Below are 26,651 nucleotides of genomic sequence, written 5' to 3' on the forward strand. Positions count from 1 at the left end.
GACCATTAAGGTGACAGAATGTGTACCAAGAGAAGGGAAGCGCAGTAGAGGACGGCAAAACACTAGGTGGTGCGTCGAAATTAGCAAATTTGCGGGTGCTAGTTGGAATCAATTGGCGCAGGACAGGGGTAATTGGAGATCGCATTGAGAGGCCTTCGTCGTGCAGTTGACAGAAATTAAGCTGATGACGTTGATGATGAGCCAGAAATATAAAATTTTCCTTTATTCTAAAGCAAGGCAATGGTAATCTGCCACCTCATTTAAATGACAAGAATAACGCTAACATATCGACGGCTTATACGTTAACTTTTGTAAAAACACACGAGTGCGCTAGCACCACGCACGGCCAGGCACGCCGACCCGAAATACATAAGCTGTGGCGACTGGCGTGCATTTGCCCCCGCAAGATGGCGACGCGGCGGCTTCACTTGACGGGCGCTCTCTTAACTCCAGCAGTTCTTCTGTAACATCCTTGGGTAAGGCTTGCTAGACTTCATCGCTGCCGCGACGCGCCTCGGGCCAGACAAGCAAGCCCATCAAGATAAATTGAACAGCGGTACTCTACACTCGCTGGTCGAATGACCGCTATCAGCTGTCAACGACGTCATCATATCCAACGACCTTTCATCATTGTTTACCGGGAGTCTCTTTCCCACAATCGCATTGGGCAGCGCAGTCAGCTTCACGTTGAGCGCTTCTGAGCAGCGTTTCTTCTGTTTCGCAGGTGGGTGCTTCCAAATTCATTTCACTAACTACTGTTGCTCCTGCCGAGTGCGAATGTTTCCACCCGCTTACTCAAACTGGCTCGGTGCTATGTTAACAGACCCGTCAATTTCTTATCGTATCAGTGTGAAGCGTTTCTTGCCGAACATTTGCCTCTTTGACACTATCTATCCATCTACTAGCCCCCTATGTCTTGATGCTCTCATGGTCGTTTCGTAAACTTGGTATGTACCAAAATTGGCACAGTTTCGCAAAAGTGTATGGCGAATATAAATTATAGGTCATAACAGGAATGTCATGACATGCGTGTCATGTAGGTCGTGAAGCAGCCGCCTACGTCTTGGTGCTCTCATGGTCGTTTCGTTAACTTCAGATGTACCACAATTGTCATAGTAAGACAAGAGTGTATCAGGAGCATAAATTACAGGTCATGACATGAATGTCATGACATGCGTGCCATGTAAGTCGTGAAGCAGCCGCCTACGTCTTGGTGCCCTTATGGTCGTTTGGTTAACTTGGCATGTACAAAAATTGGTAAATTAAGACAAGAGTGTATCAGGAGCATAAATTACAGGTCATGGCATGGATGTCATGACATGCGTGTGATGTATGTCATAAAACAGCCACATACGTCTTGGTGCTCTAATGGTCATTTCGTTAACTTCGGAGGCTCCCCGCACACTGTTTCGCATAACACTGGTTTCTAGAGGGCGTGGCATCTGCCGGCGTTTTTCTGAAATAATATATAATTGGCGCCTACGACTCGACGTTTTCTATGGTATGGCACACTAAATATAAGCAGGCGAAGAAACCTTGAATGTCTAAAGAGCTGCACAAAAGAATACAGGATGAAAACAGGCTCTCTACTTTGTTTTTAAAGAAGAGAGATCTACACACCTTAGAAACTGTTCAAGGAAACCAGAAATAAGTTAGCCCCATATCTAAAAAAAGGTGAAGGAAGGACACTATGCAATAATCCTTGTTGATAAATCCTGTTCTCAACAAATGGGCAAAGCGTTGAATGCATTGCTGTCAATAACAATCTGGACAATCCAAAGGGAGATGCTGCGAGATGGTATGAAGCATGCAGGCGAAATCTTAGCCAACAAATTTAATGGTTACTTTATACAAGTAGTAAAAGCCAATGCTAACTGCAACATTTATACCGACCCCCGGCATTTCACAATATTTATTACACAGAAAACAGTATATTTCGCTCCCACAACCACAAGAGAAATTGAAGCCTACATTGCAAAACTAAAGGACAATATCTCCACAAGAATTGACGATGTTAATGCTGAAGCAACAAAAGCAACATATTCATAATAGCACCAATATTTTGGCCTAAATATAATCAAATGCTTCTACTTGGAAAATCTAATGAAGAGTTAAAATCGCGAGGGTGTATGTCATTCATAAAATTGGCAGCTATGATGTTCTTAATAATTATCACCCTATATTTGCCCTGTCCATATTCTCTAAAATTGCGGAAGGTGTTCAAACATCAGGCTGATTGATATTCTGTATAGGTATAACCTATTGCACCGGAATAATATGGCTTCGAAAAAGGAAAATGAACTGAAATTTTGTGAAAGAACTAGTTGCTTAACCTATACATTGCAATGCAGACAATTAAATAGCTTTTCTTCACGTTTCAAGTCTGTCGACTTTGGTGTGCCTACACTGTTTCTTTTTACATCAAGGATATAATGAACACTCCGAGTACACTCGAAATGGCATTATACGCAGATGACGCCAACGTATTTTTTACGGGTACAGTGCGACTCTTATAACCAAGAATGCGAATACATAGTTAAGTGAAGGGGAAATATGGCTCGGTGCAAATAGGTGCAGAACAAAGACGGACCCGTTAGCAATAATCTCGATGTCAAACTTTTTCCCAACGTAACTGAACGTGTCCCATCGGCCACATTTCTTAGTGTCAGTATCCATCAACAACTTTCATGGACAGAACACGTAAGAAATATACGATCAAAAGTTTCTCAATCTGTGGGCATAATTCAAAACTTTAAGTGCCTCCTTCCTCTATGGCTAAAGAAACAACTTTACGCTCATTCAGACTCATTTGCATCACTTTTCGTTGACCTGGGCTCATATGACTAACACAAATTTGAATTCAATCTTTATCCTTGAAAAGAAGGCAATGAGAACTGTCGCCAGCATACAATATTCCTTGAGCACCGCTACGCGTTTTAATTGCCTATATAAAATGCATGTAAAAGAACTAATAGCCTACCGATATGCAATAGAGTCATATTGTCACGTGGCAGCGATGGTCAACAACACAGTAGTGTAACTGTGAATGGCAAAACTAACTCTTTATTGAGCGAACCTGTGCCCAGAAAGACAGGTTACACTCAAAGCACAACAATAGTGGTGGACACATCGGCGGTTGTCAAAAGTTTGATCAGTGGGTCAAAGGCGTCGGCTTTATTACATGAGTCATTGGATGTCCCAGAGCAATCACTTATGCCCTCGTGTCTTCCAGAAAGTACTACACAATTCGCGTCGCGCATACAATCAGATTACACGTGGTTTGGTGACATCTGACAGCGGATAAAGCTATCGATAACATTCGGGGAACATCCGATACTGGCGGGTGCGTCCTGCGCTGAGCGATAACATTTATTAGACGGTGAAAAGCGGTCAGCCGAGAAAGATAAACAAGTACACGTGTCAATATCATGCTCCTAATAATAAAGGTAAAATTTTTTCAAACTTTAAATCGCATCCACAAATCAATTATGAGTTGAGGCATGTCTCTCGAGAAATACCACAGACCAGAACGAACTATCGAACCCGAACGTTTGAATTTCAACTTGAACATTTTCTTAGCACTAACAAGCACATTGATGACCTCATCTACAAGGGTACCTCTTTTAAGGCTTACAAAGAGAGCGTTACGTAGTGGTTGCTACATAGCAAAAAGTTGTATACGTATTCAATGTCAGTGCCATGCAAGTGTGGGTATTACACAATCTTATTCAATGCATGTTTGCATTATGCAAAACTGACCCTGCTTTATGTTCGCTGTGTTGTGGCGCTTCGTTGCTGCTGTCTGTCAAATGCTACGACTGATTGTTTTGGGGAACGCCCCGTCAAGTATATTGCCTATTGCCCTTCTCCTAAAGTGTACTGTAAAATTGCTACACTTTGAATAAAACTTCGTAAAGGTTTCTGTCAAATAAGTTATAATAGCAGTCCTTAGCAGATCGAAGCTCACCGTTGAATCTACATGCAATTTAATGAGATAAATGATGCGGTTCTTTGGTTTTTATAAATGTGGCAAACAGTTTGTATTTCTTTTTCACGAGACAGATAAGCCGATGCTTTAGCCACAGTTTTCTTGTCTTCCTTGTAGGTATAAAGTGAATGACGGGAAAACATTTATTATAAATCGACAAAAACTCTTAATGATCTCGTTGTAGGCTTCCTGAGAAGTGGATTTGTTGCAAATGTGTTCCAGTCGGCCAATGCAGCACTTCTTTTATATACATCAAGTCTATACTCCGAGATTACCTTGCGGCCGTCTGTAGTTGTGTCCTTTGGGCGATAACGTTTGTTAGCACTTAGAAAGACAGGAAAGTGGTCACTAATTTTAATTGCAAAGAGACCAGAGCAATATGTATTGGCATGATTCGTAATAGTTTGGCGTAGTTTCCATGACGACGTATCTGTAACGCACGTGGGGTTGTCAATTGCGCTTTCGGCACCCGTGGTCTGGGAGGTAGGTAAAACGTGTTATGTCCAGTGCTGTGACTATTCGAATCAATGTTGAAACCTCCACTTAAACATGTCAAATATTTGTGGAGAGAAAAGTTTCAGTTTAAGTTTCAGTTTATTGATGCGCTTGAAATGTTTTACAGAAAAAGTAACTGTAAGAAAAAGTGGCTGTGTATTCAAATGCACGCATGAAATCGGCGGCAACATTACCATATGGTGGGCGATAAACAGCTGAAAAGGCGAGTCGCGCAGACAGAACAGCAAGTTTCTCAATGTTACCGCACTCGGGTACATCGTTTGGCAGCCAGATCGATTTCGTCAACGTAGAGGTTCACAAACTCGTTAAGTGATGTGTTGGCCCAACTAAACTACTCAGTAGTTTCACATAGAAAGAAAAATTTAAAATTATTTCTTCATACGATAGGTAAGAAATATATAAATGTAAATACAGGCCTCCACCTAAAGCTATTGCTTGGTACGCTACGAGGTAGCAATAGCGACAACATTGGTACGTTATCGTTATTGAATGTTTCTGCTTGCACTTCCCGGCGTTTTCTTAAACAAAATGTGACTGCGTAAATGAATGGGTTGTAGGACGCTTAAGCTTACCCATCTTTTTATTAGCTACGTAGATGCACAGTACGCTTCTTATGCCAAAAGACGACGAATAATACTGCAGTGATTCTGCAGTCTTCAGTACTGCAGCGTAGACAAACCTCTCGCTCAGCAAGCATCGGTCCTTCGCGAGAAAGCTTCGCGCTCCAAATGAGCCCGCATGCGCGCAGAGTTTATTACCTGAGTTATTACTTTTATTAGATACAACGACTTATTTGGCTTCGTATATTGTCTGCTGGAGCCCACCAACGTTATGAACCATCCGATTCACGCTAAGGAAGCTCATCCTATCTGCAGAGGGCTTTATCGCGTGTCAGAACTTCAACGGTGCGTCAAACACGTGAGGTGCACATAATTCTTTCTAGGGAAATTACTGAGCCATCCTCCAGTCCCTCAGCATCACTCGTCGTCCCGGTCAAAACGAAGAGCAATATTGGGACGTTGTGCGTTGGTTTATATAATTTCATTATGAAAACAAAAAAGGACGTGTGCCATTTTTGGCGTACTGAAGGCGCACTGAATTGCCTACATGATGCCATTTATTTCTTAGGGGAAGGGGGAACATATCATTGAAAATACACGCACACGCACACACACACACACACACACACACACACACACACACACACACACACACACACACACATATATATATATATATATATATATATATATATATATATATATATATATATATATATATATATATATATATATATTATAGCCCCATTGCCCTGCGATGCCCCGATGCCCCGTTGGCATCGCGTTGCCATGCGGTGGCAACGGGGCTTTTCAGCCTGCCGATCTTCGTCACAATATATATATATATATATATATATATATATATATATATATATATATATATATATATATATATATTGACGCGTGTATTCTATGCAGACGACGACGACGAAGGGAGCACTAACGGACTCCGCCTATAGTGGGTCAGAGTGAGATTGGTTGATGACGACGAAGACGTGTCTCAGCTCTGTTTTCGAACAGATTGTCCTGTTGTTCGTGAAGAACGTCTCCCTGTGTTCTGTCCGCGTTGTACCGCGACACTGGTGGAGGTGCTGGGTACTGACCGCGTCTGATGCGTCGGAGTCCTTCTGAGAGTCGTTCATCTAGCCCGGACGCACTATCGCCAGTTACGACACCGGTGCATCGCTTTAGTCGTCGACTGCTAGGCCTTGCCCCGGAGTTCTCCGCTCTTCAACCACCTCTCTCCAGGAGCTGCACACATTTCGCAATGACTGAAACCAGTCCAACACAAGCACCCCAAAGCAGTCGGTTTCCCAGTCCACAACAGGTAACCGTTCTGCATCCGCTGGTTCCCTATCGCTATCGCGGAGCAGTCTTCGAAGACATTGAAGACTGGCTGGACAAGTATGAACGCGTCGCACAGATTAATCAGTGGACCGAGCAGCAAAAGCTCTCCCACGTCTATTTCGCCCTTGACAACAGTGGCCGTACTTGGTTCGAGAACCGCGAAGGCAGCCTCACGCGCTGGCATGACTTTCGGCAGAAGATCACCGATACGTTTGCGAGTGCCGACCGACGCGACCGCGCCCAGCAAATGATGGAGCTACACGTGCAACAACCTAATGAGTCGGTCACAATGTTCGCCGAAGACATGGCCCGCCTCTTTCGTAGAGCCGACCCGAACATGACCGAAGATAGGAAGTTGCGCTACGCATGAGGTGTAAAAGAGCAGTTGTTCGCGGGGCTTGTGCGCAATCCGCCAGTCACTGTTACTGAGCTTATCAAAGAGGCTACGGCTATTGAGCGGGCCCTTCATCAAAGATGCAGGCAATACGATCGACTGTCCACCAGCACTACAATCAATGCCGCCGCAGTGACTACCGAGTATCAGAACTCCTTGCGTGAGTTGGTCAGAGAGGTCATCAGAGAGGCAATTCTAAAGATCCTGACACCGACACTAGATAGACCCGTCGCGTCAATCGCCGAAGTGGTGCGTGATGAAATCCGGCAGGCGTTCCCGGTAACCGATCTTCAAGAGCACCAGCGACCCCTGAGTTACGCCGTTGCTGTCCGATGTCCACCACCGGTTGCAACCACATCACCGTACCAACAGCCTCCGACAGCCGCTCCTTGGTCGTCGCCGCAAGAGGACGCTTCGAGGCGCGCAGTCGTTATGCCGCTTCAGTCATACCGCCAGCCGTCGTTCGCTGCGTCTTGGTCACCGCCGCAAAACGACGCTACGGGACGGCTGCAACTTCGGAGAAACGAAGTATGGCGCACTGTCGATAGGCGCCCACTCTGTTTTTACTGCGGAGGCGCCGGCCATATTTCGCGTCATTGCTGGCATCATGACACATCATTTCGACCTCTTCGTCCATGGTACTATGGTCGACGGGCAAATGACGACGCCATGCTACGCCGCGACGACGCTGCTTTTCAGGGACCCCCAATAGCGTACCCGAGTGAAGAATTCATGCCCGATGATCGGTCCGATTTCGGCCGTCGATCGCGCTCTCCGAATCCTCCACGTCAAATGGTTTCATCTACTGGACGTACTTTTGCGGAGCTCCGAGGACGAAGGTCGCCCAGCCCTCGTCGGGGAAACTGAAGGCGGCGACCTCTGGGGGCAAGGTTGCAGGCCCGCCGCAAGACACTTAAGAGCCCCCAACATTCTCGCTGCAGAACGATGTGAAGGCGATAAACACTGAAGAAATTGTGAGCGCCGACATTGATGTTTTTGTGGATGGGCAACCGGTGACAGCGTTAGTCGACACTGGTGCCGACTTCTCTATAATGAGTCAGGAACTCGTCCTCCGCCTGAAGAAAGTAAAGACGCCATGGACGGGACCTCACATAAGGACGGCAGGCGGCCAATTACTGATGCCTACTGGAAGATGTACTGCTAGAGTTAACATCGGGGATTCTTCTTTCGTGGCCGCTTTCATCGTCCTTCCTGTATGCTGCAAAGATTTGATTATTGGAATGGACTTCCTAAAAGAATTTGGCGCCGTAATTAACATCCCGGACCGCATGGTGAGGTTTTATAAGAGCTCCGCTTTAGTCCATTGTTTATTGCCAAAACTCAACTGCTTTCGTCTAATAGAAGACGATGTCGTCATCCCCCCTCGATCGTGTGCCCTTGTTTCAGTAGCATGCGACATACCGTTTCATTGCGAAGGAGTTGCCGACCAAATAACCTCGTTGTCGTTTACTCACGGTATCTCGGTCGCACGAGGAATCGTGAATGTCACCGACGGGCGCACAAACATGTTGCTAACAAATTTTAGCACAGAGCGACGGCACCTTCCCAAGGGCACAGCTGTGGCTTATTTTGGCCTATATTTTGGCCAGATGGCCTATACGAATTTGAAGTCTTGCCTTTCGGTTTGTGTTCTGCCCCTGCTACGTTCTAACGCCTCATGGATACTGGACTTTCGGGTCTGAAGTGGAAAACCTGCTTAGTATATCTCAACGACGTCATCGTGTTCTCTGCAACGTTTGAAGAACACCTCGAACGGCTTGAAGCGGTTCTGCAGTCCATACGGTCCGCCGGCTTCACCCTGAAGCCGCAGAAGTGCCACTTTGGCTTCGAGGAACTGCAGTTTCTCGGTCACGTCGTCAGCCACGCAGGTGTCTGGCCGGATCCTGAAAAAATTGCAGCCGTAGCACAGTTTCCCGTTGTGCCGCGACAATCGCGATCGCGTTGTACCGCGACAATATATAGATATATATATATATATATATATATATATATATATATATATATATATATATATATATATATATATATATATATATATATATATATATATATGTATATATACCAATCACGAAACGACCGACTTTGTCACTTTAGATGGTCTGTCCAGGTTGCCTCTAAATCTAAAGCGGGAGTACGACGTAAAGCAGCCTGTGCATCATTGCCGCGCCTAGTAAACACTCCTTTACGAGAATTTAGCTGTTCATCGTGACTGTTTTACCTTGATAACATGACTGTTCTTCACGTACATTTGAAAGCAATCTGCAATGGCTTTAGAGGATTGTCGGCGTTTTTTGGCGAACTCAGCTGCAGGAGCGCTGAATGTAATTTCAGCCATTGCTGAATACGAGTGTTATGTCACTCGATCGAAGATTCTATTATGCAACCTGACAATCACAAAGCTTGCGCAGTAAGCAGGTTTATGCGTCCTCGTTCGTCATCTCATATGAAACTTTCGCTGGATTGTGCACGCCATTTCGACCGTGTATTAAGACGAGGTTAAGACGGTATCATAGTCAGGAAGAAGGAAGATGCACCTGTACAAATAATTGTGTAGAAGAAAGTTACATAGCGCAGAATTCCTCTCGAGTGTCGTCTAGAATACGCTTCTAAAGAAGAATAAGACAAAGTTGCCTCACGGCAAGGTAGTCGTCCTGGATGAAGCTGCCTTGCATGCGACCCAATTGAAGACCTTAGCGTTGGGCCTGAAATTCTGCTGCGAACCAACACTGAGATCTACAGTGCTCCTGACAGTGGCACGCTCTATTTTTGACGGGGTTCCTGAGGCTTCTAAGGCAAAGTGCATCGCCGAAGGGTAAAGCGTTGTAAGCGCGTTCAAAGGAAGGCCTGGCAACAAGAGTATGGTTAATGCCTTTGTGTACTTGGAGGTGACGAAGAAATGGCTCTTGTGTGGAACCACGTTTTCCACTGCTCTCATTTTACAAGCATTTTTGCGTGTTTTAGGGAGGCGCCGCTTCCGAGACCTTCGGTGATGGAAGCGGAGTCAACTAAACGTCTGGAGGAGACCGACGTCACAGCGTCAAACACTCCGAGGAAGCGCAATCACCTGATGAGCGACACAGGCAGCGGGGAGACCTTGCTGTACTACTCTGCTTCAGGCGATCTGTCGGATGACGGCGACTACTTGACAGTTGTGAGGCAAAAATGAAAGAGGAGAATCGTCACTGCTTCCTCGTCCTCAACAAGGACGGCGGCTGCGGCAAAGGCCAATGACACGGCTCATAACATCCTCTTCTTGCCAGAGGCACCGACCGACGACTTAAATCGGCTAAACAGGCAAGCCATATCTGTCACACTGAAGGCTCTTGTTCCAAATGTGATTACGGATATGAGAATTAACACCCTTAAGAACATTCTCGCGGTTGATGTGAAGAACAGAGCAGCATTGGATATCTTGAGTACAGTCAAAATGCTGGGCAAGATAAATGTTCGCACCATAATACCACAGGACAGTGGTACTACATCAGGTATGATTTATGATATCGGTGAGTCAATCAACGACAACGATCTGTTTTTTTGTGCAAACCCGCCACAGCAGATGCAACTATAATTGAAATCCGTTGCCTAGGAGAATCACGCTGTGTGAGGATAACCTTCGAGGGAGGCAGCTTGCCGTCCCACGTGAAAGTTGAATATTTTCGTCCTCCAGTGTGATCGTTCGTTCCAAGACCACTTCAGTGCCATAATTGCTTGAAGATCGGGCATGTCAGCGGCATATGCAAAAATCCGACGGTATGCCCAGGATGTTCTGAGCAGCACAGCGCTGATGCTTGCCGTGCGACTCACTTCAAGTGTGCCAATTACTTTGCTCTACATGAAGCATCGTCGAAAGACTGCCCGAGACACATGACAGAGCTGAAAGTTCTAAAACAAATGGTGAGGGACAACCCGACTCACAGAGGGGCTGCCGCCAAAGTGCGACGGCGTCGGGTCTGCCGCTACCGCAGACAATCTTCGTCGACTAGAAATACTGATACCGTCGTAAAACAGACGCTACTTCCTGCAGCTGGTGCTCCCAAGACGCTCTCCCACACTAACAACAGGGTGTCTGGTGACGCACTGAATACGTCTACTGCAAACGACTGGCCTACACTTCCGACATTAAGTTCTCCAGCACAACAAAGATCTATGGTGGACTACCGATGCACCAATGAGGGCACAGATCACGTGCGAGGTCAAGACAATCAAGTAATCGCCATAATCAAGTCTCTAATGAAAGTCATTCGCATGATGATAAATGACATGCAGACGCCATCTGCTCGAGGTGCGCTACATGTGCTGGATGGCCTGCATCCGGTTCTTCTGAGCCTCAAGTAGCAACCACAATGGCCCTACGGCGTCAGCCGTTCTTCAGTCAAGTCAAGGAAGCGTGTATTATGCGATGGAATGCCCGCGGGCTGAAATCCCGTATTGCTGATTTTCGCCATTACGTTTTCACCAATCGATTCCCCATTATTATCGTCTGTGAACCGAACCTACAGAAACCCGTCCGGATCTCAGGATATGAAACTTATGTGTCATCGGCTTGTAATGACATTAGCGAAGTGATCATCTACATACGATGCGAACTGACTTACGTTGTTCATCCAGTGCGGCAACATGACAGTAATCAGCATGTATGTTTGACCGTGAAAAAACGGAAACTTGCGTTTACTTCAGTCGGCGCTTACCTTTCTCCGTCAAGTTCTTTCGATAGACAGAGACTGAGTGACATTATAGATGCGACTCCTGGTCCATGGATTGTTGTTGGGGACTTCATCGCGCGTCATTCACTTTGGGGAAGCAGCAAGGTAAATTCCAAATGAAGAAACCTCGTGTCCTTTGCTTGCAACCATGAACTTTGCTGTCTAAACTAAGGCAGTCCCACGTTTCTGCGCGGCCGGACGTACAGTGGTTGTTTATACTTGGCTTTTGTCTCGCGATACCTCACTCGGCGCGTCCTTTGGTTCGCAGATATAGAAACCCACGGAAGCGACCCCATTCCTACATACCTGAAGAGAAAAGGGCTAACCAAATCCGTTCCATCAAATTTTAAACAAACTATAGATTGGCCCATGTTTAAATTCCTTATGGAAGACGCCTGCTACGAAGGCATTTCGTCCACACTGCAATTTGAGATCGCCAAGGCTATTCAGGATGCTATGTGTTCATTTCGGCCATTAGAGAAATACACAGATTTCGATGCGGAAATACTGAGCCTCCGTGCAATCCGCCGGCGAGTGGAGCGACGGTACAGACGGACTAAATTGGTCTGCGACCTTAGAGAGGCCAGACGCATTCCAAACAAAATTCAGCGTCACCTTGCTGTACTGCAAAATCAACACTTTAAATCCTTTCTTGAGTCTCTCCATCCGCGTAAACCTCGGTCGGTTGTCTGGAGAACAATCCGCGGACTTAACAGCGCCTCAACAGCGCTGTCCATTTAAATATCTAGCCCTACATCCAGGACGCCAAGAAATCGACGTAGCCGAAGATTACTGCGCAAGGATCACGGGTCCGGCATTCACGTATTCACCTTGCACACCTATTCCAATTGTCCCCGCTTGCTCCCGAGATGCTTGCATAGACGCTCTTTCTCCATAGAAGAACTGGAGGCCGCACTTGCTGGGTGCAGGCGATCTTCGCCACCAGGACCCCATGGCATCACATACCCTGCGCTTGCAAACTGTGGTCAAGAGGCCAGAGATGCCCTTCTTGGCCTATACAACGCATCATGGCGTGAAGGCCTAGTCCCTACCACGTGGAAATGCAGTCGGCTTGTTCCACTCCTCGAGGCTGGCAAATCCCCGTTGGAATTGTTATCTTACCGTCCAATAGCACTGGCCAGCGGTGTGAGGAAGGTATGGAGAGAATGATCCTTACACGAATAGAATGGTGCTTGGAACTTTAAAACGTCTATCCAGAGGTAATGGCTGATTTTCCACGCTGCCCCTCGTCAATAGATAGCGTTGTCGACCTTGTAACATACGTACAACACCGAAAACATCTGAAACAAATCACTGCGGCCCTATTCCTTGATGTTAAAGGGGCATGCGACAATGTCGACCATCATGGAATTCTGGCCGCCTCAGAAGCTGTAGGGATTGGTGGACACACCTTTCGCTGGATAGGCAACTATTTTAATGGCAGATCTTTATTTGGACTGAAGACAAAACAAGGCCGTCTAGCTATACCAGTCGCGGTGTACCGCAAGTTGGAGTACTCAGCCCTACCCTTTTCAACCTGGTGCTCGTTGGTCTGGCTGATTCGTTACCACAAACCGTTCAGCTCTGCGTATATGCACACGACATTTGCAGATGAGCTTCAGGCGTGACACGTGTACAAGCTCACGCCCGACTTCAGAAAGCTTCAACGGCTGTGTCAACATAGGTAAAAACCCAAGGCCTGGAGCTTTCAGCTTAGAAATGTGCACTCCTTGCTTTTACTCGCAAAGCGATGGTCCCGTATGCTTTGCGGATTAATGACTAAATTATACGATACAGACGAACGCACCGATTTCTTGGCGTCATCATTGATAGAGACTTGTCTTGGAGCCCTCACATCTCGCACATGACAAAGCGTTTGGCCGCCATTGTGAACCTTCTTGCGTTTTTCGTCGGGAAGTCCTGGGGCGCAGCAGTACCATCAATGTTGCAACTATATAAAGCCCTGTGTTGAGGTTTCCTGCGGTACAGCCTATATGTACTAGGAAATACTTGCTCTACAAGTATTCGAAAACTGCAGAGCGTGCAAGCACAAGCACTCAGACCTTGTCTCGGTCTCCTCAAAACTACGTCATCAATTACTACAGTGGCCATAGCCAGAGACGTTCCTTTGACTGTCTACATTGATACAGATGTCCTGAGACCACACATCCGATACCTGCCTCGGATTTCCTCGCACCATCTTGCTTGCTTGCCAGAAACAAGGCCACATTCAACAGTCATCAGTCCTACTTGCCATTCCAATTTACACCTGCTACACGATTATTAGACCCATTGTGGTGTCTGCACCGGCCGCAAGTGCAGTTGACAATTCGAGGCATCAGAAACAAAGCTGGAGCGCCCTTGCAAGCTTTGAAACAAGCAAGTTTGGAACCCATTCACAGCGTGCACAGATTGCGGCAACATGTCTACACAGATGGTTCGGTAAAACTCAACAGCTGTGCTGCTGCAGTCATTATCCCGGCAAGATCTGAAGAAATCAAATTAAGAACTTCATGTGCGACCACATCGACGGCTGCAGAACTTGCAGCACTCCATGCCGCACTTGATTTCATTAAGCAGTAACAACCGCAACACTGGCCAGTCTTTAGTGACTCCAAGGCAATCCTTCAGTGCATACGAAGCCCAATGCACCACGGACCCAATGAACAGCTGGCCTCAGAAATTCGACACATATATTACGAACGCTATGAGAAGGGACACAACATAATCTTTCAATGGCTTCCAAGACATTGTAACATCAGCGAAAATGACGACGCCGACGAAACCGCCCGATCTGCACATAGAAGTGGTCAAAGAGTCTCCATTCCGCTTTCCCGAACAAACGCTGCGGCTTGGCTGCGATTGATGTCCCGTGATTGTACTTTGCCCCTGTGTTACTCGAATGTTTTCACCATGTGTCGTTGGCATTCGCTGTCTCCGGACATACAGATACACCTCCCGCCTGGGTTACCACGACGTGAACAGACCATGCTATATTGTCTGTGGCTGGGCGTTGCCTTCACGACCTCATATGCTTTCCTTATTGGAATGGCCAACAGCCTCACGTGCGACACATGCAGCATCGATGAGACCCTCGCACATATTACCTGTGTCTGCCAGCGATACAGTGCCTAGAGACAAATGATGTGCAGAGTACCAGTTGGACAATCATCCACTATCAGAACTCAAAGCTTTAGGTCAGTGTTCCGAAAGAACACCCACGTTGAAGGCCTTACTCGCGTTATTAAGGTTCCTGCGGTCTGCCGGGCTTCACGATAGACTTTGGGAATGCCACCCCCTACTGCTCCATGGTGTACGCGCGTTGTTCGTGCTCATCTCTCTTTCTCTCTATCTCCCCATTCCACTCTCTTTCTCGTTTATCCCCCTTAACCCTTCCCCCCGTGCAGGGTAGCCAAACGGAACTACCTCTGGTTAATCTCCCTGCCTTTCTCCGCATTCTTTTCTCTCTCTTGATTGCAAGTCTAATTAGGCCTTTAATTGCGGACCAGACAGAAACCGTCGTTGTCCTGCACGAAGGGGCTTATCCTGAGAACGCGTAACAAGCTGTGAATAAAAACCTAATGAGAGAGCAGACCGGCATACCTGAATATGCTGCTAGCTTCGGTGACTGGAAGCTCGGTTAGATATGTGCAGCTGTGAATAACAAGAAGGGGCACTTGCTTAGCCTTTGTTTACAGCCACAACTCACAAAAAACAATATTTTCGGGTAACGCCTTCTGGGCATTGTACATGGCAATATTTGATCTCTGGCTACCTAGGAAACCACCTAGCTTCCTTATGCATAGAGGTAAAACTTCAGTCATGACTCTCAGAAAAACTCTGGTGAAACATCAGATAACTACTCTGGCGCAAACTATAGTGACGGGCCCCTGGAGCTTCCTGTTCCTTGTAAATGTTTAGCACATGCATATATTACTCATTTTAATCCTTGGAGCATCACACTATGCACAGGCTTGCGCAACACTGTACACGCAGCGACTGTGATCAACGGATTTAGCGAGACAAGTGTGGTGTTCCTGTGGTGCCTTTCTGGACTTTCTGGACGCTAGCCCGTATCCCTCGTCGCCACGTTGCGGGCCCAAATACACACTCGCCGTTGTCAATCAGGGGAACCTGGTAGCCTCAGCCTCCATCCGCGCCACATGCAGCGCAGCAGCAGAAGCCGCAGCAATCGCTATCGCACTTCGCGACGCCGAGAGCAATGGAAGGTCCGCCCGCGTCCTTACGGACTCACAAGCGGCGTGTCGTTTATACATGAATGGAACACTCCCTATACAAGCCATTCGAATCCTTGGTCGCACACTAGAATGGACCCACGGTATCGTCTGGTGTCCCGGGCACGAAGGCCTGCGGGGCAACGAAGAGGTGGACTGCGCAGCTCGAGGTCTCACTAGCCGAGCGGCAGACCACGCCATTCTTCAGCCCCCGACAGACCGACGATTGACCCACGAGTTATTAACGACAGGTCAACAAATACTGCAGGACCAACGGCTCGGAAGAACACAATACGCTCCACCACACAAAGCTCTCAATAAACTCCAGGCAAGGGACTGGCGCCGCCTGCAAACTAACACATACCCACACTTGTCTCGTCTACACGCAATCTCCCCAGACAGTTATACGTCCCGAACATGTCCCTGGTGTAGCAACCACATAGCGACACTCGCGCACATAACACACGAATGCACCGACCGTCCTGGCGACGCAATTTCGCCACGAGTCACAACACACACACTCACTACGTGGTCTTGGGAGTCGAGACTCTCCGAACTGGACCTGGGAAGCCAACTGGCGACTCTCGACCAGGCCCCGCGAGCCGCGATCGCTAGTGGAGCCCTGTCAGAGGGAACCGCCCAGGAATAAATCGCGCAACGGTTTCTGCAATAATAAAGTTCCTCCTCATCCTCCTCCTCTGCACTTTTTTTGTCTTTCCATTTAGCTGAACTCTGGTTGTGTAAAAGGATAATGTGTATACGCAGAGAGCAAGAGTTTGTATTGGTCTCCTCGTTGCGCCAATACATAGACAAATATACTTGAGCAGGATTCATCATAACCCTGCCGCTTTGTTGGAAGGTGCACTAAAAACGATGCGCAACGTTGATGATTATGTAGTTTTTTGTTAAGGCGATCGGATGAGTCGGTACGAGAACGAACGTAGCAACGCTATTTACAGAACAAGGTGTTGTTTGAACTTGGTATTTAAATTATCTAGCAAACGTTGCATTCAAGTTTGGATGTAAATATTCGACACGGTGCTATCACACCGCCCAGAAAAAGAAGTGACACTCTATGCACAACGATAGTGGCGAACACAGCCGGCGATCGTCGAAAATCTGATCAGCAGTTCAAGCACGTAGGCTTTTATACAATACTCGTCGGAAGTTTTAGCGTAATCGCTGGACCTCGCATACCTTCCAAAAAATACAACACTTTGCGCGTCGCGCGTACAATCTACACAAGGTTCTGTTAGAACGTACATGACAGATCGTGTTGCGCTGAGTGAAAACATACACGACGCGTCTTACGATAACGTTAGTGAATTTTCTCAGGACGAACTGCTCAGCTAGTTATGCACGTCTGTTTCGTCTCAATGCACAATAATTTGACTGGGACTAATAGAGTAGACAGCGCAAAGCGCTGACAGCTCTTTGTGGCGTCTGACACTTTTATATGAGTCTTTCCTTTAGACTAGGATGGCCGTGAGACCTAGGCTTCTTGGGTCGGTGTGTATTTCGGTGCCAGCGTCTTCGTCGAAATGGGGGAGTACTGGTGGTGTACTCGACGCCCGATTTCGAGACATGTCAATAGCTCGGCGATGCTTGAAAAGTATTTCACGAAGTGTCTGTAATGGGCACACAGGCCAAGGAATCTGCGCATTCCTTTCTTCTTGGCAGGCTCTGGAAATTAAGCGATGGTAGATGCCTTCTGCGGATAAGGAAGGACTCCTGATTTGCTAATGACGTCGCCCAGCGGCACAAGATCATCGTATTTAAATGAAGCGGAACCATTCCGGCTTTAGACTCAGCCTTGATGATTTGATGAACTATAGTACTGTGTCAAGCGGCCTTACGTGTTCACCCGAAGTCCCGGCGAAGACGACGACGTCATCCAAGTACACCAAACAGGTCTGCTCCTTCAACCCTGCTAACACTGTGTCCATCCCATGCGGGAACGTTGCAGATGCGGAGCACAACCCTAATGGCATGAACGTGAATTCTTAGAGATGGTCTGGGGTGATCCAGACGGTCTTCGTGCAATCCTCCTCGGCGACTTTTGTTTACCAATAGCCACTCTTGAGATCCATCGATGAGAAATACTTGGATTCGGAAAGCCGGTCCAATGTGTTGTTTATGCGTGGGAGCGGGTATACGTCCTTCTTCTGGATCATGCTCAACCAACAATAATCCACGCGGAAACTCAGAATTCCGTCCTTTCTCTACATCTGGCCCGGTTCTCCCCAGTGACAGCACAGAAGATAGTGGTTTGGAGCGCACCATACCTCCGTGTTTCTTGGTGCATTGCGTGGGCTCACAGGCTGGCGGGCTTAATGCGGTGGTGACCGAAGCTGGCGATGGCATTGCGGTGCGACGGGACCCTGGCGCGGGCGCGGAGGTGAACCCCGACGGCGAGCGAAGGCGGCGTGCGTCATGGATCAAGGCTTTCGCTCTGGTGATTCTGGCTGCACTTGGTGAACTCCCAATAATCGCTGGATCTCTATTTGCACGACGTCAGCGATCCAGGCCACCTGAAGCTGCGACCTTGGGATCATCACCTGCAGCTCCTCAGGCACAACTTCTCCGATGGCCGCGCGCAAGTCGTCTCTGCTAAGTGCTTACACTTCTTACTCGTGCATAACCATTTGGCGATCACTTCTCTCGTTCCGCGACGGCCTCCGGTGGGTTGTGAATTACTGAGGCGAACAGGAGCCGCATTCTGAAACGTTCGCCTTCCGTGATAGCTTCGCCGCCGCGATAATTACGTTCAATAAATCAAGCGTCTGCTTACCTGTGACATCAGCGGGCACTACCAACACGCGCTCTTGAACGTTTCACATCGCATGACAGACCGCGCCGGACGAGTACAGAGGGGCTCGAGTATGTTATTTTCGAGTGTAGTGGCCGCAGTACTTGTTCTGCGCCCCGACTACGGTTGGCTACGGCCGCTTTAGGTAAAATAAATTGAAAAGGAAAGTAGAAAATGTTTTATTTTAAATGAATCAGCAAATATCGCCACGAAACAACGCGTGTAAGACGCCACCAAGAAGACTACTATAATCTAACGCCTCTCATATCTACTACACCCCACCAACAACTTAACGCCAAAACACGTGTTTGTCTGTTCAGTACATGTTGAGCGCATCCATCGACACTACGACGTTAAAATAACGTAGGTCGGAGCTACTAGATGGCGCTGTTCATTTTCCGCTTTTGCTACCGAAAAATATAGGCGCCGTGCGCGCCGACGGACGCGCCACTGGTGGCGGCCTTGCGCAGAACACGCGGGAGAGGAGCCTGGCGCGCGCCGTAGTTTGTTGCGTCGTTGATCGTGCTTCTCTGTCTTATTCACGTTTTCAGAGCAAGATAGGCAACACCATTCCCACGTGTGGGGTGGCCAAAGCTTCAGGGAATGTCGAAGAAGAATTGTTGCAAGGTGGGGGGCTCAAATACCGGTGAAAACGTGCCTGGGATACGGTTCTAATCATTCCCGGCAAAGCCTCATCAGCGGGAGCGACGGTGGCAAAAATGGATCGTCGCTTCCAAGGGAAATTTCTTGTTCTCATCCTTTCCTTTGTCTTGTCGGTGTTTTTTTTCCACTCGATCATGGTTAGACGCGTGAGCAACGAAGTTCGTCTGCAGTGCAGCATGCGGTTTAAAGGCATTTCGCTGAAGTTCGGAATGCTGTTTGCCGGTTATATTGTTTTCCGCCTCTTTACCGCGTTGCGCTAGCCAGGCAGCACGACTGCACGAGCGCATTGCGTTGTATGTTAAAGCTACTGAAGTTTGCAAGAACCGAAATTGTTGGTTTCATGTGGCGCGGTAAATCCTCGCACCAGCTGTCGCGCACTTCATGTTTTTACATCTATTTTATGCGTGGCTTTGCACATGTTTAACTTTTGCTAGTTGCTCCATGCATAACTCTTGTCGATTCTTTTGAGCTGAGAAGTTTTCACCCTGCCTTGTTCGTAAAGGGTATAAATCGCGCTGTGTCTTATCGGAATGATACCAAGGAAGTGCTTTAACAGCTTTATTCTTTTCGCCCGAGGGCATCTTAGATATTGTTTGCGATTTTGGAAATCTGTTTAGAAAATAGGTAGTTCAGGGCGAGAATTGCTAATAGCTGCTGCATATGGTATTTTTGTTCCATTTCTCGCTGAAAAGTGCGCGTCCCGTTTGGGAAGTCATCACACCTCGATGCGGCCTGAGCAAACTTAACACGCCGAGTGATTTGTTTGTTTCACAACGTAGTCCCTTCTTGCATGTGAGTTTTGTACTCAACTGAATTTTTTCTTATACTTACGCTGCAGACGACTAAACCGGGCCTTGCCGCCAGCGCTCATCTACTTTGACTGGCGCTGCTCTGCCTTTAAATATATCATGTTGCACCTCTCTCTAGTAATATAAGAAAGTACTGAAAAGTTAGTCAGTCTTTAGCTTTGTACGTTTCCAAGCAGCTCCCTTGGGGAATTTAAAATTGCACAAACTGCAGCGCGAACGCTAGTTCATCGGTGTATGCAGCAGAATTGCATCGGCGGTACAGCACTAACACGCGCTTTTATTATCCCGTGTGTTTGGTGACTTCGTTGGCTAGTGTACGCGTTTCCATCAATAAATTGGCAATTACTCTTCTTGAGGCGACTTCGACTGCACTTATTTGGTCATGTCAGATGTATTCATCGGCAGAAAAATCACAATGGCATATGCAGAGATTGCACCGTGCGGATTTGTTTGCTATAAGTCTGCAATAACGACGGGTACTTATTATTGAGGTACAGAAGCAGCATTGCGGCAAGGGCAGAATGAAAAAAACCATCCAGAGATCGCGTCACTCAACAAAATTTATCGGCTAGTGAACATGAGCTCCACGTCATGTAAATGCGGTTCATGGCTTTTATCTGCGGGACACACCTTGCACGTATGTGGACCATGTTGTCCCAAACACCGGTAACATCGTGTTCATACCCGCTCGCACAGAGGTCGGCATCTTCCCTACAGCTGTCACCGCAGAAGAAGCAGCTTGGCACCCGAACAAAGGAGAAATCGCAGCGGCGAACTTCAGCCATCCTTGCTGCAAAGGGTAGTCGTCTGCTACTGCTCCCGCGTGTACTGTTGGAAGCGTCCGCTAGGTGGCTTTCAGTGGCGCCTCTATAAGCGGTGCACGAGGCGTATAGGCGCGGCCAAGGCGATAGTTTCGCGGAAGAGGAACGGTTCAGAATACGGTCCCAGGTCTTGCTTCATAGTCCTCAACAGGAAACGAGCTCTTTATTTCTGGCATGTCATGGTGAGCATGACGAAACAGGAGGGTCACCTTATCAGTGAAAATGCCCACTTTTTCATTAGGTAGGTGTGTTCAACCTTCTAGAAGGATGTCAGACCTTTTCATGGAGCGCTCGTGAAGACGTGAAGAAAGCTGCTGCGAAACAGGTCCCTCGACGTTAAGGTTGTCACTCGATTCTCAAACCATGGCCGAGAAGAGTCAACCAAAGACAAATAGACATGGCCCAGCTTGTTCTCGCAGTTCGATTTATTACGTCCCGACTTTTTCCTAGCGTCTCCAGCCAGGTTTCTGGGTCTTCAAGCGATGATCCGGCAAAGGTCGCAGGCTCGCGAGGTTGTTGCAGGAATACAAGAGACGCTGAATCTGTCATCGTGCCTATTGACTTGGTGTTCATGTGTCTGCTCTGCTCAAGTTGATGTACGTGCTCTGGAGGTTTTATAGTCTGGTGCTGGCTCGACGGTCTACGGTGACGTCGGGGTTGTGTTTGCTGTTCGGGCATACAGAAATAAATTCAACGAGAGCGGACACTCCAAAAGAGTTCAGCGACCAAAGACTATAATGCACCAAGCCGCCGGCTTGGTGCGTTAATACCTGAACCGCACTTCCGGTTTCGATTTCGGCCGCGCGCGTCTTGAGGGCTAGCTGCTACGCGTCCCACCGGCTGAGCTGATCAGGGGCTGCATTTTTTATTTGTTGCTTCTACTTCGCAACCACATTGGTCTGTTCCGAATCATTTTATTATTTAGTAAAAACAATGATTTTGAACGATCTTTACAAGCCTCTATCAATCTGTGCGACCTGTTTTTATAAAGGGAGGAAATTTCATGAGGAAATCTTTATTTTGCTCTCTCTCTCTACATATATATATAATGCTTGTTCTGGGCTTTTCGTGCATTCATCTGTTTGTGGCACCAAGTAAACAGCAGTAGTTGCCGTACGAAGCTCCACCGGATGGTATCAGCTGAAATAAAAAGTAAATTACTACCATGTGCAATTTGGTATTTATACCCTATAGGAAAACAGTGTGTAGAGGTAAAATGTGCGATAGTGGTTAGTGGGCGCTGTTACATACAAGATGAATTCGCTTTTACATGCTTGGCGGAGAAAATACCAGACTCATCCCAAACAATACCGCAAAATATGAAGAAAACATGCGATTTCCAAGCATTCCCCCCATTACCGGGAGTTAATTCCTACACTTTAACAGCACAAATACACGGGCGACTGGCGGGTTCCCGACACAACTTGGCCTTCTTTATTCCTTATTAGAATGTCCGACATACCGATCTGTGGGTCGCAAAACTTTGAAGACACGATCGAGCACGTGTTGTGTTTTTGCAATCTCTATGACAACGAATGCGACGTTCTTCGAAGTGTGTTAAACCGCTTAGAAGACAGATCATTTACAGAGAATAAGATTCTCGGACCATGGCCCCACGCATCGGAGGCTTACTAAGCGATGCGGGCACTGCTACATTTTATGTATGTGACTGGCCTCAGTGACCGATTATAGGCGTGAAGCTATGGACATCTGCACGTATTCACATCGATACTACCTTCTTCCTTCCCTCTCCTTTCTTTCCTCCCCCCGGCCCTTTGCCCTGTGTAGGGTAGCAAACCAGATGTAAGTCTAGTTGACCTCCTTTCCTTTTTTGCTTTCCTTTCTTCCTCCTCCTACTTCCACAGGGAGAGAGAGAAAAGCAAAAAAATAAGACAGGGAGGTTAACCAGAGATTATCTCCGGTTGGCTACCCTGTACTGGCGGAGGGGCAAGGGATGCAATAGGTGGGAGAGACAAGGATAAAGAAATAACAAAAAAACCTACACACATGCGCACGTGCACGCAAACTGTTTCTGAGGGCACTGTCACGCAGCCCGCAAAGGCGTTCATAGTGTTACGCAGTGTCACCGTACAATCCTACGTCACACAGTGTAGTCACAATTTGGCAGAAAAAAGTCCAGTGTCTTTTAAGTACCGCAGCAGCGCCTTCATAGCGGATCGCGCTGATGTTCGCGTAGGCCAGTTTCCAAAAATTTTGTTTTCTGTCATTGGGCGCTTGCCCAGTTTGTCTAGGGTGGCTGAGACGACTGCTCTTTGCGGGTTGAAACGAGAGCACTGACAAAGAAGGTGCGCGATTGTTTCACTGCACCAGCAGAAGTCGCAAAGTGGGTTGTTGGCCATTCCGATAAGAAAAGAGTGCGCATTTGAACATGCTACTCCAAGCCATAGACGAACTAGAAGGGTGCAGTCAGGTCGTGGAAGCTCGGGCGGAATACAGAGCTGTAAATTAGGGTCCAGGGTATGAAGGCGTGCACTTGTGAAATCGGATGAATTCCATTGAGCTAATGTCAGATTATGTGCAAGCACGGAAAGTTTTTTCGCTGCGTCGGCTCTCGAAGGAGGAATGGCAACGCAGTTCACGCCGTCATGGGCAGATCGGGCAGCTGCGTCTGCTCGATCATTGCCATGTATGCCACAGTGACTAGGCAACCACTGATATATTATATAGTACCCTCGTCAACCATGCGATGGTGGACTTCTCTGATCTCTGCGACGAGCTGCTCATGTTATCCATGGCGCAGTGCTGAAGGTACACTCTGTAGGGTGGCCTTGGAATCACAGAAGACTGACCATGCATGGCGTGGTTCCTCCTGAATGAAATGAAGAGCCGCACGCAGGGCTACCAGTTCAGCAGCTGTCGTTGATGATACATGTGACGTTTTCAGCTGTACTTTGACGGATCTTGTTGGTATCACCACAGCAGCAGCTGAACTTGCAGATGTGACTGAGCCATCGATGTAAACGTGTACGCGGCCACTGTGCACCTCATGCACAAATTCTACTGTGGCCAGCTTCAGGGCAAACTACGGTATGTTAGCCTTCTTCGTGATTCTCGGGAAGGGGAGGCGTATTTCAGGTGTGTGCAGGCACCATAAATGTGAGCATGGTTTTGCTGCAGACATGTAGTTCGATGGCAATGAGGTACGATTGGCAACAATTATACTATTGAAAGTTGCGTATGTATGGCCTTTCTGCGGGTAGAGCGGCAAGATGGTGATAAGGTAGTCGGGCAACGTGCCGAATATGCGCCCTGAGAGCGTCGGTTGCCAAGTGCGTTGATATTGGTGATCTCGAGCTGTGACAATCGTTGCCGCTGTAGGCGCACACTTCGGAAGACCAAGACATGTCCTTAGGGCTTGAGCTTGTACTCCCTGGAGTACACGCAGGTTTGTTTGCAGTTGTTGCCAAGCACAGGGATGCTGTATCTTGCGAAACCGAGGAAGAAGGCGTTATAAAGCTGCAGCATTGACCGCACCGATGTGCTCCATGACTTCTCGCCCAGAAATTTGAGGAGATATATAATTGTCACTAACTTATTCTTTAGGTATGAAACGTGCGGGCTCCATGATAGGTCGCGGTCGATAATTACCCCTAAAAAACGGTGTTTCCGTGCATTTGCGACTGTTTGTCCATTGACAATTACAGAGTAACACTTCATTGACTTCCGAGCGAACGTAACACGGGAGCATTTCTCTGAAGACAGCTCTAAGTTCTGTTTTCGCAAGTACAGTGATGTTAAGGTAGCTGCCTTTTGTACCGAGGTGGACACAACACCTCTCACCCAGACCACGACAGACACTCGCAGAATGAGGGAGAGGTTTTTTTCTTTTTTTGCTCTTGATCTCACCCTCACTGCTCTCTGCGCATGCGCCGTATTACTATCGCGGCAGAGGCGCGAGATCTGCGGCGGAAAAGAGGAGAATGGTGAGGCTGTCTGTTTTGTGCGCCGTCCGCCTAACCCAACCTAACCTAACCTGGCATCCCGTCGATCCGTACTCAATAAAATAATAAGAAGCAAAAAAAATAAGCGCGAAAAAATCGCTCCGACACCAGGGAATCGAACCCGACGCTTGTGGGTGAGAACCAGGTATTATAACCACTAGACAAGTTCTACCATTTCATAGACCCCTCAAGTAGGAAACAGCGTCTTAGAATACAACGCGGTATGCATGCACAGAAAGCAGTGGGGATGAGATAAAGTGCAAAATACCTCTCCCTCACAATGCCTTCTACTCGCATTCAAGACAAATGCGTGAGTGCAAAGGCTGTTTTCAGTCGTTCAGAAGAGGGAATTTATTATTTAAAATTGCTGGTTTGTGAGCTTCTCGGCGTTAACTTTTGCACGTTCTGCCGGCACAAGCAACACATACCTGTCTTATCACTCTTGACAATCGCTCGTCGCGTTTCGGACAGGCGTGAGTGCCGAAAGAAGGTATATTCTGGTGGGGGAGAGGGGAGGAGCATAAAATGCGTCACATACTTGCCCCCATAAGATTCAGTACAAGCGAAATTAATAGCGTAACCGCGGCCAGACTGCCTCTGGCTAAGTGCGTCACAACGCCGGGTGCGGACAACGGGCCTCAAAAGTACCTCAAAATGCACTGAACTTAATTTCAATAATGTAACGTCGTAGAAAGCGCCACAACCTTGCTCTGGTAAGATTCAGTACATGCGAATTTGCGTCACATGGTCAAGCTACTTTTCGCTGTGTCGCAAAGCTGGATGCGGTGAGCGTGCCCGGAAACTACACAAATAACATACAATACTGTTGAGTCACAAAGAACGCGTCGCAAACATGCCCCAGTACGATTCATAAACTCAGGTTAACTGCGCCAGGATGGTCGAGCTGTTTCTCAGAAACTGCGTCACAAGTCTCAGACCCGTGCCGTACGGCTCAATTGCTTGAAATACTGCCCAGACTATCAGACAAAATATCTCACCTTGGCTAGTCCAGTATTGTAGTGGTGGTAGTATTGTAGTAGTGGTCTAAGTGCAGAAGGAACGCAAGAATACGCCGGGAGCCTAAGTAACCGGGCTAGACCTAAAACAGACGCACGGGTCGCCGAACACGCGAACACTCACATGCGCAGCCAGCCTCGCTGGCTTCGGTGGCATGTCTGGCTCATGACGCATGCACCTGGTGCCTCTAGCGTGTCATTGGTCTGTCACTAGGCAACGCAAGAAAAATCAGCCGCAAGGTATGAGTTTATTTATACCAAAAACTTTTTTTAGTTTTAGCGGGAAATATCAAACTAAAACAATGTCTGTTAACTTCATTTGGCATTCTTTTTACAGCGAAAGCTGCATATGACTAACATTCCGTAGTTCTTTCGGCGTCCGGCAACAGAAACGGCCTTAGGGATTTCCAACAAACCCATACACAATGGGTTACATTGTTTGCTTTGTGTGTGATCACGTACGGTTGCAGTGCGGTGACGCAGATGCCAAACGCGGAACAGATTAGAACGCTCGCTGTGAATAATAGCGTGACGTCAAGGTTATCGCAGTATATAAGCAGGAGAGGCATTGGCGTTAAATACAGCTGCGTTATCGATGGGGCGGATATGTATAGTTCGTACACCCGAAGAACAACATGCGTGAGAGTAGCACCGGAAGGAACAGCAACGAGAATGTAAACGACGCCGGGGTGAAATGACCACCGACGAAGAACGTTCCCGCGATGCTGAATGAAAACTGCAATCGCGAACCGGGGCAACCATTCCACTCTGTGATGATGGAATGGCAGCGAAAGCACTTCGCTTTTT

At 47.6% G+C, this 26,651-nt stretch overlaps 1 protein-coding gene across 2 annotated transcripts in view; it reads left to right on the forward strand.

The window, feature by feature from the left end:
* Positions 1–615: 615 nt before the first annotated feature.
* The window catches only part of LOC126522291 (juvenile hormone acid O-methyltransferase-like), a 48,183-nt gene continuing 22,147 nt past the window's right edge, over positions 616–26,651 (forward strand). For both annotated transcript variants that reach the window (XM_050171015.2, XM_055066328.1), the window contains exon 1: positions 616–724. The gene's annotated coding sequence lies outside the window, so the exon portion shown is untranslated. The remainder of the gene's footprint in view (positions 725–26,651) is intronic.

Source organism: Dermacentor andersoni, chromosome 6 (genome assembly GCF_023375885.2).
Source record: "Dermacentor andersoni chromosome 6, qqDerAnde1_hic_scaffold, whole genome shotgun sequence".
NCBI lineage: Eukaryota > Metazoa > Arthropoda > Arachnida > Ixodida > Ixodidae > Dermacentor > Dermacentor andersoni.